This window comes from Ictidomys tridecemlineatus, chromosome 2, assembly GCF_052094955.1.
Source record: "Ictidomys tridecemlineatus isolate mIctTri1 chromosome 2, mIctTri1.hap1, whole genome shotgun sequence".
NCBI classification, from domain to species: Eukaryota; Metazoa; Chordata; class Mammalia; order Rodentia; family Sciuridae; genus Ictidomys; species Ictidomys tridecemlineatus.
In genome coordinates, this window is record NC_135478.1 from 175,523,244 (window position 1) to 175,536,591 (window position 13,348).

Here is a 13,348-nt window from a genome sequence, read left to right on the forward strand (position 1 = left end):
GCACTTGCCTGGCACAGGTGAGGCCCTGGGTTCAATCCTCAGCACCGCATAAAAATAAATAAATAAAATAAAGGCATTGTGTCCATCCACAACTAAAAAAAACTATTTTTAAAAAAGGTTAATAAGGTGTGTGTGTGTGTGTGTGTGTGTGTGTGTGTGTGTGAGAGAGAGAGAGAGAGAGAGAGAGAGAGAGAGAGAGAGAGGGAGAGAGAAGGAAATCTAACCATAAAAGCCTAAAGTTTATCTTTTTTTTTTTTAAATTTAGTTGTCAATGGACCTTTATTTTATTCATTTTTATGTGGTGCTGAGAATCAAAACCAGTGCCTCACACATGCCAGGCAAGTGCTCTACCACTGAGCCACAACCCCAGCCCTGAAGTTCATCTTTATGCTAACTGACAATGATTATTTTCTAATACTTAGAAATAAAATTAAGGTTCAGGTGGTATGCAGCCATATTCAGTTATTAAAATATTCAAATAACTTCAGAATTGTTGAAAACTACCACCCCTCCTCATCACCTAGACCTTCTCTGGTAACTCCCATAAGTCCAGCAGCTAACTGGTTAATGCCTGAAACCCAAGAATCCTCCAGAACCTGCTGCAGCACAGTCTTGACCTCCACTCTGAAAAGAGGGACACGGTCTCTGCCCTTACTGGTTGTTGCACACTTTTCACATTCTTCCCTGCTTAGTGTGTTCCCTGCACGGCTGTGTCTTTATGACACAGTATTATAATGTGTCTTTATGACACATTATCTCACTGCAGCTCTACAACATAAACTACAAATATTTCCTTTTACCTAGGAAGAAATGAGATTTAGAGAAAGTCATTTGCCCAAGATCAAGTACTGGGAAGGAGCAAAGTTTTTAATCACTGCTACTATTTTCCACCTCACCCCTGGGAATTGCTAGGTCAGAATCCCTTTATCTCCAGGAGAGGAGAAAGCCATACAGTGAAGAGTTCAGAGGCTGCGGCCCAGGGTCCTGGGCCATCTGGGTGGGCTTGGTGCCGCCCTTTTCTCTAGGTAAGATGAAGACGCGGAGAGTAGTGCTAAGTCGTAAAAACTCACAAATGACAAGCAGTCCTGCAAGTAGATGAAACTAAATGGTGAAAACTATGGGAACTCAAGAGGCCTCTTCTGCAGTCATGAGGCATAGCCGGACTGAGCACATGAGTATGACCCACTTTAACCTTTCAAAGCAGTGGCCAAAGTCTGCACAGCTTTCCGAGGAACACCTGGACACTCTCCTGACTCCTGCCCAGCCTCTGAAAGTGTTGCTGCAGGAAGCTGACAGCCCAGTCCCTCCCTACCAATGCTGTCCCCTGACTGGACACCCACTCAGAGTGCATGCAGGGAGGCACCCTCACTTCACCTTTGCCCTGGCCCCTGATTTCCTGCTGACCTTCAGACTTTGCCTTTGCCTTTCCCATGGCACTTAACCCCTGTGTGACCTGAGGACTCTATAACCCTAAAAACCAGTCCTGCTAACCAGCTGGCCTGGGCACAATAGCACTTGGAAAGCAAAGTCATGGGACTGAAACCAGAAGAAAACCTATTCATGAGAGAAGCAGCTGGCAGCTGAAAAACAGAAGGCAAGAGAAAGGAAGGCCAGTTTCTACCTCCTACAGGACCTGATTAACTGGGGATTTCAGAGCCAGTCACTCAACCTGCCTAAAACCCCCTAGGCCCCTCTCCTAATGAAGGCAGCCATGCTTATCACATCTCCTCCACCACCACCCCCCTTCCCTGCAGGGCTCAGAAGGGCAACCCCGCTGACAGGAGCTTTGAGATGGAAAGCAATAAGGAGGGGAAAGCCGAGGAGGACAAAGCAGGCGAGGGCAGCCAAGAGTACAGCTTCCTCTAATTCCACTCTCCAATTAAACACCAAAGAAACATTTGTGAGGACATATGTTATTATGAAATAATTTTATTCTTTTTAAATTTTATAAGTAAAACTCACCTACAACTAGGGCCTAATCACTTTCAACATTTCATATACATACCCCCACCCCAGTACTGGGGATTGAACCCAGGCATGCTCTAACACTGACCTACACCCCCAACCCTTTGTATTTTGTGACAAGGCCTTGCTAAATGGTGCAAACTGGCTTCAGTCTCCCATATGGATGGAATCACAGGTGTGTGCCACTGTGCCTAGCAATATACATACTAGTTTCACACCAGAAAACAAGTGAAGACTATCCATATTCTTACCTGGCAAGTTTGAGACCAGCCTGGGCAACTTAGTGAGAACCTGTCTCAAAATTTTAAAAAGGGCTAGGGCTGTGTCTTGGTGGTAAAGCATTTCTGGGTTCAATCCCCAGTACCAGAGGTGGGGAGGAAATTATACATATTCTCCACTATAGACCATAAACATCTCTCCATGTCAATAAAGCCATTCCATCCACACCCTTCTTAATGGCTACTGTGTATTTCACCACATGCATAAAAAAAAAAATGGTTCAAGCCAGTTCCCTATTGCTATGCATTTACATAGCTTGTGAGGAAATTTAAATTGTTTATGAATAGCAAACAGAGGCCAGTGGAGATAATATCCCAGCCTATTTAATAGACCTCAATTCTATTATCCCTATCCATTCACCCACCCACCAGATTGAGAACTCCAATCGGGTTACTCTACATTTCTGTATATCATATTCCCTTACACTCAACCTCAGGAATTTCCAGTTGTCTTCCTGTGTGAGCTCGGTCTGTAAACATTGGTTAGGGGGCCACAACATCATCTCTTAGTTGGGTTCCCTCTCTTAGTCCTGGGAAGTAACAGATCATAGCTGAAGTCAAACAAGTGGCTCCGGCTAGAGCTTTTTTCCATTATCTTATAGTTTACCAGAGCCTTTGCTGGTGGGAGATGAAAGGTGTTCATAAGGAGACAAAAGTTGTATCTCCTGCATTCTAGAGGGAAAAAAAAAAAGCTAGGACCTATTGACTGAATACAAGTATCGGTTTACACTATTTGACACTCCATGCCAGTGTCAGGGGAGTTCTGAGAGTGCTGAGCCGGCTTGAGACTGAAGTTAAGTTGTTGGATACAACATTTTGGGGGGGTGGGGGTGGGGCGTGGGGATGGGTGCTGGAGATGGAAGCCAGGGAAGCCAGGGCCTGGAGAATGCTAGGTGAACAATCTACTGCTGAGCTACACTCCCGGCCCCAAATGAGAATTTGGGCTCCCTTTCCCACTGCCTCATTTTCCCCAGTTTTCACAATAATGATATTACTTTAAGGTCCTTCCCTTTCTCTCATTTCCTCGGTGTGATATCAAGAACACTCTTGAGACAACAGTGTGCCTTAAATGATTCAGATAGAGGAAAAGGACCCCAGGAGAAGTGGGAGAGGAAGCGATGAGACCACTCCTGCTCTTGGCAATTAAAGGGAGGCAGGAGGTAGGGGAGGGTCCGGTCTCTGCTCCCCTGCAGGGAGTGAGTGAACCACATCCTGGCTTTCCCTGTTCCCTTTTTTTAAGGGTACCCATCCTCAGCAAATCACCCAGACTTCAAAATCTGCAGCCTCCTTTGTCTTCTTTTTCTCTCACTCCTAAACAACTACTCTGTTGTGAAGCTCTGCGAGCTCTTTCTTCCCCAAAGCTTTCCCACTCCCAACCCTCCCCCTGCATTTCCATAGCAACGTCCCTAACTCAGGCCTTTTCCCCTCACAGTTGAACAACCGTGCCTCCTGTTTGGTTTCACTTCCCCACCCTCCTTAACTCCGTCTAGCCCATTCTTACCAACACCTACTCCATTTATGACCCTAAGAGATGTGGCATAATGTTACCTTCCTGCTAGAAAAGTCCCAAGGAATTCCATTTGCCTATGGAATAAAGCCCAATTTCTTTAGAAAATCCTGCTACAATTAGGCATTGTCCTGCTCTCCCCTTTCTCACCTTAAGCTGCTTCTGTCCACATCCCAAACACGCCAAGAGATCCAGCCTTCCCCCACTGCTTTCCCTGGAATTTCACCCCTGAGGTGCCCAGCCTTTCTAACTTTTACCTTTAGAACCAGAAAGACTGTTCAAAGCAAATTTCCTTCAATATGTCGCTTATCTCCCAACCAGAAAGCACTTTATCTTCTTTAACTTTATTCTTTGCACCTTTCAGTGCCCTATACATTATTATCTTTAATAAAGGTTAATGTCTTATCTCTCCTACAGGATTACAGTTCCTGAAGGGCAGAGGCTGTTTTCTTGGTCATTGTCCTGCCTGCAAGCCCCAGGAAATTCTGAGTTCATGGGAGCTCTCTGCTGCATAATTACCTGATAATTACTCTGGCAGTTCAATCTGATACATACTTGAAGACAGGTCCCTGGAAGCTCAGAGGCTTACACACCTCCTGGTTTCCCAGGCCTGAGAACAGAAACCTACAAGTGCTATAGGAGTTTAGGTTGTTGTGATGGGTCAAATTGTGTTCCCTTGAAAATTCTTATGTTGAAATCCTAACCCCTATTACCTCAAAATGTGATCTTATTTGGAAACAGGGTCTATACCAAAGTAATTGAGTATAAATGAGGTCATTATGGTGTATCCTAAATCCAATTTGACTGGCATCTATATAAAAAGGGGACATTTGGACTTACAACTAGGTATACATAAAAACACACACGTTAGGTGCCACCTAGAAGCAGAGGAGTACAGGAGGCCACCGGAAGCTAGAAGAAAGGTGTTATGGTTTGGAAGTGAGGGTCCCCCAAAAACTCATATGTGAGACAATACAAGAGAGCTCATAGGGGAAATGATTGGGTTGTGAGAGCCTTAACCCAATCTATGAATTAATAATCACCTGGTGGGATTAAAAGAGTGGTAACTGAGGCAGATGGGGTGTAGCTGGAGGAGGTGGGCATTGGGGGCGTGGCTTTGGGATATATATTTGTATCTGGCAAGTGAAGCCTCTCTCTCTGCTTTCTGATCACCGTGTCAGCTGCTTTCCTCCGCCACACTCTTCTGCCATGATGTTCTGCCTCACCTCAAGCCCTGAGGAATGGAGCTGGCCTTCTATGGACTAAGACCTCTGAAACCGTGAGCTCTCCAACTTTTCCTCCTCTGCAGTTGTTCTGTTCACGTCTTTTAGCCATAGCAGCAAAATAGCTGACTAAAAAAAGAGGTTAGGAACAGATTATCATAGCTCTCATAAGGGATCAATCCTGCCAACTCTTTGGTTGGTGTTTTTTTGTTTGTTTTGTGTTTTTGGCAACATGAGGGATTGAACCCAGAGCCTCCTTCATGCCTGCTAGGCAAGCCCCCTACCACTGAGGCACTTCCTCAGCTCCTCACCCCTCCTTTTATTTTTAAGTAAAGAGACAGAATCTAGCTATATTGCTCAGGCAGGCCCTGAACTCCTGGACTCAAATGATCCTCTTGCCTCAGCCTCCTCGGTAACGGGGGCCACACCACCATCCCAACTTGTGATACTTGCTTCAGGCAGCCCCAGCAAACCACAACAGCTGAAATCCTGAGAAACATGCAGGCCTCCAAAGTGAGGCCTGTTTCAAGGCGGAGGCCAAGGCCTTGGGAGGACATGAGAATGTCCTGGGGATATCCTGAGAAGAAGAGTCACGGCAGCCCCCAGGCTGCAAATAGCTCAGGTTGTTAGAGACCTCCTCCTTCATACCCTGATTCTTGGGACCAAGTCAGAAAGATTTCAATCGTGTTGCTTAGAGTAATGGTAATGAGCTTATTGAAGGGATAGAAAAGGGAAAGGGGACACCCTGAGGGAGAGAGTGGGTGTCCTCAGAAAGGAGAGGGACAATGTGCCTCTCCTATATTCAGTTTTTTTAAAATACTTTTTTAGTTGTGGTTGGACACAATACCTTTATTTTATTTATTTTTATGTGGTGCTGAGGATCGAACGCAGCATCTCTCATACTGCTAGGCAAGCGCTCTACCGCTCAGCCATAACCCCAGCCCCTATATTCCAGTTTTATCGGGGATGGCAGAGAAGTTTGCAGAGAGTCCTGCCCAGGTCCACCACTTGACTTCTGACTGACAGCAAATGACATCAGACTTTCAAGTCTTCACTATCACGGCAAATCTAGCTTACCTTGGCTCATACTGACGGGTTCTTACAGATTTTATGGTTAGAAATGGTTAGAAGGAACTATCCTTATCTCCCAGAGTTTCAGGATCTGATCACAAAAGTCTCATGGGTTCCTTCCATGGACATTATCTCAGATCTGCATTTCTCCTACAGTTAACAGATAGTTTGCTGAGGAATGTGACATATCCTGTCTACTTAGGCCAGTCAGAGCTGCGGGTAAACTGCTTCTTGGAAAAGAAAGCATGTGAGGGTCAGCACAGTGTGCCCATTTTATAGAATTATTCTCTTAACTTCATGTTTCCCCCATTCACATCTGTCCACTAACAAAGTCAACAGCTGAATGGAAATGACTGGTCACCCCTGAGGGTCGTGGGCCTGTCTTTGACCACCCAACATAATGCTTTGAAGAGGGAATTTTGTTTCTGCATTTGGGCAGGGGGGAGGTGAAGAAGGGACAGGTCAGGGAACCCTGCTGAAGTTTATACCCTCCTTCCAGGGCCCAAGTGCTTCCAAGTAAACTCTTTAATGGAGGTTAGGCTGTTGGAATGTGCATTCCTGCAATCCCAGCAACTCTGGAGGCTGAGCATGGAGGATCACAAGTTCCTGACGAGTCTTAGCAGCTTGTACCATAAAAGCAAATAAATAAAATTAATTAAATGGAAGGATGTCATCAAGCTTGCAAAGCTGTGGAGCTCTACCCTGGAAACTCTTCCCTAAATATCACTTTCCACTGAAGCTCCTGGGACCTAACATCTCCTCAATGAACATCCTCTTCTGGACTCAAAGGAGCATTTCCTGAATCCTATTTACCCATGTGTCTACCCACCCCAGGACCCCAACACATATGAAAATTATATTAGGAGGATTGATTTGATAGGTTGGCTAAGTGTAAACGGTCCCCAGTAGAGACAGGAAAACTAATGCTTGACAGGTTTTATGTTAAGGCAGTCTGCTGGCAGGAACTTGAAACCAAGGCTTCATTCAGTGTTAGGCCTCTTATAGTGAAGGTCGTAGGCAAACAGGGCGACAGGAGCAAAAGCAGGAGTGTAAATTAGTAATGAGCTCAAGAGGAACCACCAGCCTGGGGCTGAAGGGCCAGGGTCTAATCACAATCCCCACACTATAGGATGGGGAGTCAGACCTTTGCTTTAAACCTGTGCTGCTCAGTACAGTCACCACTGACCAAAATGGTTTTTGAACATTTGAAATGTGCCTAGTACAAATTGAGATATGTGTTGATGTGTAAATGTAAAATACAGACCATATTTTTAAAACTTAGTATGAAAAAAAGAACTCTAAAGTATCTCATTAATTTTAATGGCAAAGGGAGCAAGGGATTAAATCCACGGCCTTGCCCACACCAGCCCTTTATTACTAGTTTTCAAATATTGATTGCATATTAACTGAATATTTACATTGTGTTAAATAGATTATAGTATGAAAATTAACTTCTTTCTCTCCTTGTGTTTTTAAATATGGCTGCTAGAAATTTATATTTTCTTCCTTTATATTTTGGAATTGAACCCAGGGCCTCACCCATGCTAGGCAAGTGCTCTATCACTGAGCTATACCCCAGCCCTAAAAAAATTATGTATTTTTTGCAGAACTGGTGATTGAACCCAGGACCTCTCCCATGCCAGGCAAACACTCTACCACTTAGCCACATCCTCCCTAGAAAATTTTAAATGATATGTGTTTCAAATTTGTTTCTCAGACTGTTGAGGTGAGGAAAGTTTTGCCTTTTGTGTATTTTTGGGACAAAGTACAAATTAAACTAACAATAGGCAGATTAGAAAGAGGAAGGAAAAAGCCACCCCAGATTTAATTACTTATTTATGGAAGTTCACAAAGAAAATGATTCAAGGAGGCAGTTAAGGCCTGGCATGCTGAAGGAACACAGTGTTAATCCCAGCCACCAGGGAGGCTGAGGCAGGAGGAACACAAGTTCTAGGCCAACCTCAACAACTCAGTGAGATCCTGTCTCAAAAAAAAAAAAAAGAAAAGAAAAGAAAGAAACTGGGAATGTATCTCTTTGGTGGAGTGCCCCTAGGTTTAATCCCTAGCACCACACACAACGGTGCATGCACAAAACACACAAGGAGGCAGTTAGTGTTGGCAATGTAGTTCAGTGGCAAAGCCCTTGCATAGTATGTAAATATGTGAAAAGCCCTGGATTCAATCCCCAGGATTGCAAAAAAAAAAAAGATGCAGTTAGAATTCAGGGTTTATACACTATCCTAATGAAGCAAGGAGGGGTAGGGAGCATTTCTGGGAAAATAAATTACTTCTTAGAAGATGGGGAGGGGGGTACTTATGGGAAAAAAATTACTTGTTGGAAAGATAAATGGGCCCTCAGGAGAATAGATAAGAGATCTGATAGTTCTGTGACAATATCTGTTTGGATGTGGTGCCAACTTCCTTCTCTGTCTAGCAGAGATTAAGGGGAGGGATTTATGACAATTGCATTATTTTGTGAGGCTCTGCTTCTAGGCAGTTAAAGGATTTCAGGAACTCAAAGGTCTTTGGCTCAGAATTATTATTATGCCACAGTGGTTTATTCTAGATCAGTTTAGGGAGGCCCTGCTCTAGGCACAGCATCCTAACCCTTGATACAACCTGAGGAATGATGCTCTTCTCCTGTCTATTATATGCTCAGGCCCTGAGAAGTTAAGAAACTTGCCCAAGGTAAAAAAGAAGAGAAGAAATCCAAGAGGATGCAAAAGTTATAACAGAGAAATCTGCATGGAAGTGAGTGATGAGGATAGAATGATGGCTGTAGACAGAGAAAAAGGAAGAGATGGCCGGGCACGGTGGTACATGCCTATAATCCTAGTGGCTTGACAGGCTGAGACAGGAGGGTCTCACGTTCAAAGTCAACCTCAGCAAAAGCAAGGAGCTAAGCAACTCAGTGAGATCCTGTTTCTAAATAAAATACAAAATAGGGCTGGGAATGTGGCTCAGTGGTCAAGTGTCCCTGAGTTCAATACCTGGTAACCCCCCACCCCCCAAAAAAAGAGTAAAAGGAAGAGATTTGAGATCTATTTTTAGGTGGTGAGGGGGTTTGGATATTGAGTGATCTCCAAAAGTCCAGGTGTTACAGGCTTGGTTGACAACTTGGTTGCCAAAGGTTTGGTTGTGGTGCTAGTGGGAGAGGGGGTGCCTAGTAGAAGGAAGTTGGGTCACTGGGAGTGGAGCCTTGAAGGGGATATGAGAGGGCCCCTCCCGCTTTCTCTCTTTGCTTCCCTGTCACCATGAGGTGAACAGGTTGGCTCTACCACCCACTCCTTGCCATGATGTGCTATGCCACCACAGGCCCCAAAACAAACTCAAGCAACTGTGGACTAAAACCTCTAAGACTGTGAGCCAGGAAATTACTTTCTTCTTTATAAGTTGATTTATCTCAGGTATTTTATTCCAGACGGAAAACTGACTCACACTGGTAGAAGCGCTCTCCTTCTGGTATGTTAGGAACCATGAGGAAGAGGAAGAAAGGGTGAATCTGGGGGTCTAGCAGGAGGCATAGGCGCAGTGTATTCTGTGCTCAGAACCTTAGGAGCACAGAAAAGGGGCACAGATGTGATGTGCCATCCTAGCTTTTCCATTTTCTGAGTGCGTATCTGGAAGTTATGTCACCTGCTGGGACTCAGTTTCCTCAGCTGAAAAGCAGGAAACTCTCATAAAAGAGTTGTAATGAAAGCTGGGCGTGGTGGTGCATGCCTGTAATCCACCGATTTGGGAGGCTGAGGTGGGAGGATCTCGAGTTCAAAGCCAGCCTCAGCAACTTAGGGAGGCACTAAGCAACTCAGGGAGACCTTGTCTCTAAATAAAATATAAAAAGGGCTGGGGATGTGGCTCAGTGGTTGAATGCCTCTGAGTTTAATCCCCAGTACAAAAAAAGAAAAAAGAAAGTTTTGTAATGAAAAAGGAAATAGGATAATTTTATAGAAGTGCTACATAAATGTTTATTTGTTTAAAAGGAGAAGTATCAGGTTCTAGAAACATTCTTATCCTTCCTTCTCTTTTTCATTTCCCAGGAACTAAATTAATGATTACCTCTCAGGCCAACTCCCCTAGTAAACACATCAAAGAGACTGAGCGGGATGGCTCATCTTCCCAGGAAGGCTGCTTCTCTTGGGTCACAGTGCTTCTGTCATTGAACAGGCTAGGCTGGGGTTACAAAACTCAATCAACTCTATTAATGTCAGGCCTTCCCTGGGCAGAGGTCCATAAGTGAGATCCAACTGGGCTTCCCTTCCCACCCTGCAAGGGTCAGGGTCCCACCCACAGACCCCCAAGTGCTCAGCTGCATACCCTCAAGGACAAACACCTCCACACTCCCCTCTGGTCCCTTTTACCCCCAGAGATTGTCTTCATCAAGACAGAACTTTCCTGATCCTGTCCAATGCCTCTGAGTGGTGCGTTGCATTCTGTGAAAATGGCGTCCCTTGGAGTTGTACAATAAGACCTCTGTGAATCCAAACCAATTGCGGCTGCCTCCTCTAGACCTATGGTGCCAGGCTAATCTGAGAAATGAGGGAAGAGTCTTCTCAGAGCTCTCTCCATCTCTTCCTGCTTCTCTTTCAAGTAACCCCAGGCAGGATCTTGCTTTGAACCTGCTCTTCCTCAGTTGCAGTCATAGTTTGAAGGAGGTCTGAAATGAATGAGGAGCTCTTCTGCCATCCTGCCCTAAGCTGACATTTCTACCTGTTACCCCCACCAAATTGGGCAGGGTAGATGCTACTGTTCCACAGTCCTGATGTGTGATCGTCTGTCAGTGTTTGTGGAATTAATGAAAAAGTGTGTCCCTGCTAAGATTTCTACCAATAGTAGTTAAATCTTTTAATGGAAGATTCTTTAAAACCAACACAACTACTAGAGCCAAAGGATTGATTAATCTACTGATGGCATACGTGGAAGGAACCCAAAGGGAAAAGGAGCCCTTTCTTTCAGTCCTGACATATGGGCAACCACTCCTCCTAATATCTGCCCAGCTCCCTGCAGAAGGTTTTATGAAGGCTGTACTGAGGTTCCTGGAGGTGGCTTTCCTTCAGCATCTAGCTAAGAAACAAGACCTAGGTCATCTGGGCCACATTTCCCTTTTGGAGGCCCCTTACCTTCTGGTGAATCATTGCGGGCTTTTCCATGTCATTTCTGAGTATTTGTGATTGACACCATTTCATAACATACCAATAGGGGGTGAGTCCATGAGGTACTTACCCTGAGTGTAGAATCTAATCGGGGAACAAAACTTAGGAAAGATAAATAATAAGCTTATTGCAATCTTTAAAAAGTTTTGATATTGGGTTCCTCATAGATTACTTTGCATGATTTTTTACTTTTAAAAACGATTGAATTAAAATATTATTTATCATGGTTACTGAGTCTTAAACCTTGTGCTCTGAGTACTGAGTACTGAGTACTGAATACCCTGTACCTTATTCTACTCTTAGTATCCAAAGAGCAGAGTACAGCAATTTCAGCTCCCATCTCTAACTGGTGGGGGCATCAGCACCGACATTAAGGTGTGAGAACCTCTTGAAGAAGACTTTTAGATTGATGATTGGTCTCAAGCATAACATAGCTTTCCTTCAGGAAAGCCAGGCAAATGGTGGGTGTGTGTGGTGGCAGGCAAGTATTTTCTTCCTAAGTTTCCACCGGCCTTAAACAGCCCTTGGACTCTGTGGTCTGATGATCAGAGGTGTAAAGGTTTCTAAAGGGCCTTTGATATGGTTGTCAACACCCACATTTTCCATTCTGGGAACAAAGCCACCAAGGGGCATAGCAGCACTCCCCCACCTAAGTGAGGAAGTGTCTGCTGGTGCTGGTGGAGCAGTTGCTGTGAGGGCAAAGGGTTAGAAGTCCAGAGGAGTTCTTATCCTGGCTGCTTGTCTTTCCCCTCTGGTACACTCTGCCATACACACCCCCTTTTGCACTTTCAAAACATGTATTTATCTCTCTGACCCTCCTTGGCCAGAGCCAACTCACCTCTCTGTCCCTCCATATGGAGAAGCTATTCCAGCAATTGCATTTGAAGATTTTTCTTGCACTGGTTCAGAACTTTGCCCTGGGTCTGGACTTGTTTCCCCACCCCCATGCAGTTTCTTTCTTCCAGGGCATGCAAGAGAGAGTGAGCTATTTTGTTGTGAAGACAGGGAAACAACCTCAAGTTCCCCTACCAGTGCCTTTAGAACTCTCTTCTGAGTAACTGGAGCATAAAATTCATCGACAAAGTCCCTTTGGGGGACACACCATCTGGGGAGACTCCCTAGAAGGGTAGGTTTCTGGGCTAATTTGACTGCTGTTTTGGAGGAATGCAGGTGAACAAAAGGTAGTTTCCACTAGGTCAAAATGTTTTTTCCACTTCCTGTTCTTGTCTATTTTGCTGTGTTCCGGTGTGAAACCACTCAGTTTCAGAATCAGCTGAAACTTGCCAAAGGCCCGCTCCTAGGTCTTTGTCAACCCCATAACCTGGTAATTAAATTAAACTTCCTGATGCCAGTAGTTTTCAAAGGACAGGTTTTTCCAACTGAATCAGCAAGCAGCAGCGATGTCTGTTCCCAAATTACCATGAACTCATGGTTTTGAATCAGTCTCTTAGTACTGAGCCTGAATCTGAGATTTTTTTTTCCTTTTTTTAATTTAATTTTATTTTTTATTGGTTGTTCACAACATTACAAAGCTCTTGACATATCTTATTTCATACATTAGATTGAAGTGGGTTATGAACTCCCAATTTTTACCCCAAATGCAGATTGCAGAATCACATCGGTTACACATCCACAATTTTACATAATATTGCCCTATTAGTAACTGTTGTATTCTGCTACCTTTCTTATCCCCTACTATCCCCCCTCCCCTTCCCTCACATCTTCTCTCTCTACCCCATCTACTGTAATTCATGAATCTGAGATTTCTTATGCCCAAGGCTGACCTGATAGAGATGGGAGAGTATTAGCTTCAGTCCCCACAACTCCCTACAACTGACTGGCGGGTTTCCTTTCCCCTCATCTGGCCCTTGTGATAACCCACAGAGACGCTGGGCCTGGGAGAGCCCCTACGACAATAGTCTTGGGTGGATTAGTATTCATCAGTACTCAGAAACGGAAGTGTGGGATTGTGTTATGTTGTGTAACAAAAAGCAACCACGCAACCAAACTTCAGAAGGCCAAGCAGAGCCCATTCAACCGGGGAGTTTCTAAGGGGTTTGTGTCCCCAGGGACTGAGCAGAGCTCACTCAGAGAAGAAGTCAGCATCCGAAACCCTCAGTGAGGCACAGGAAGCCCGGAGGAAACAGTCAATGG

General features: G+C 44.7%; 1 long non-coding RNA gene across 1 annotated transcript in view; it reads right to left on the minus strand.

Annotated features, from left to right (window-relative positions):
• Positions 1 to 12,155, minus strand: part of LOC110597582 (uncharacterized) — a 38,773-nt gene extending 26,618 nt beyond the window's left edge. Inside the window, exon 1 of the long non-coding RNA XR_005736479.2 lies at positions 12,033 to 12,155. This is a non-coding gene — a long non-coding RNA (uncharacterized LOC110597582). The remainder of the gene's footprint in view (positions 1 to 12,032) is intronic.
• Between the last annotated feature and the right edge of the window lie 1,193 nt (positions 12,156 to 13,348).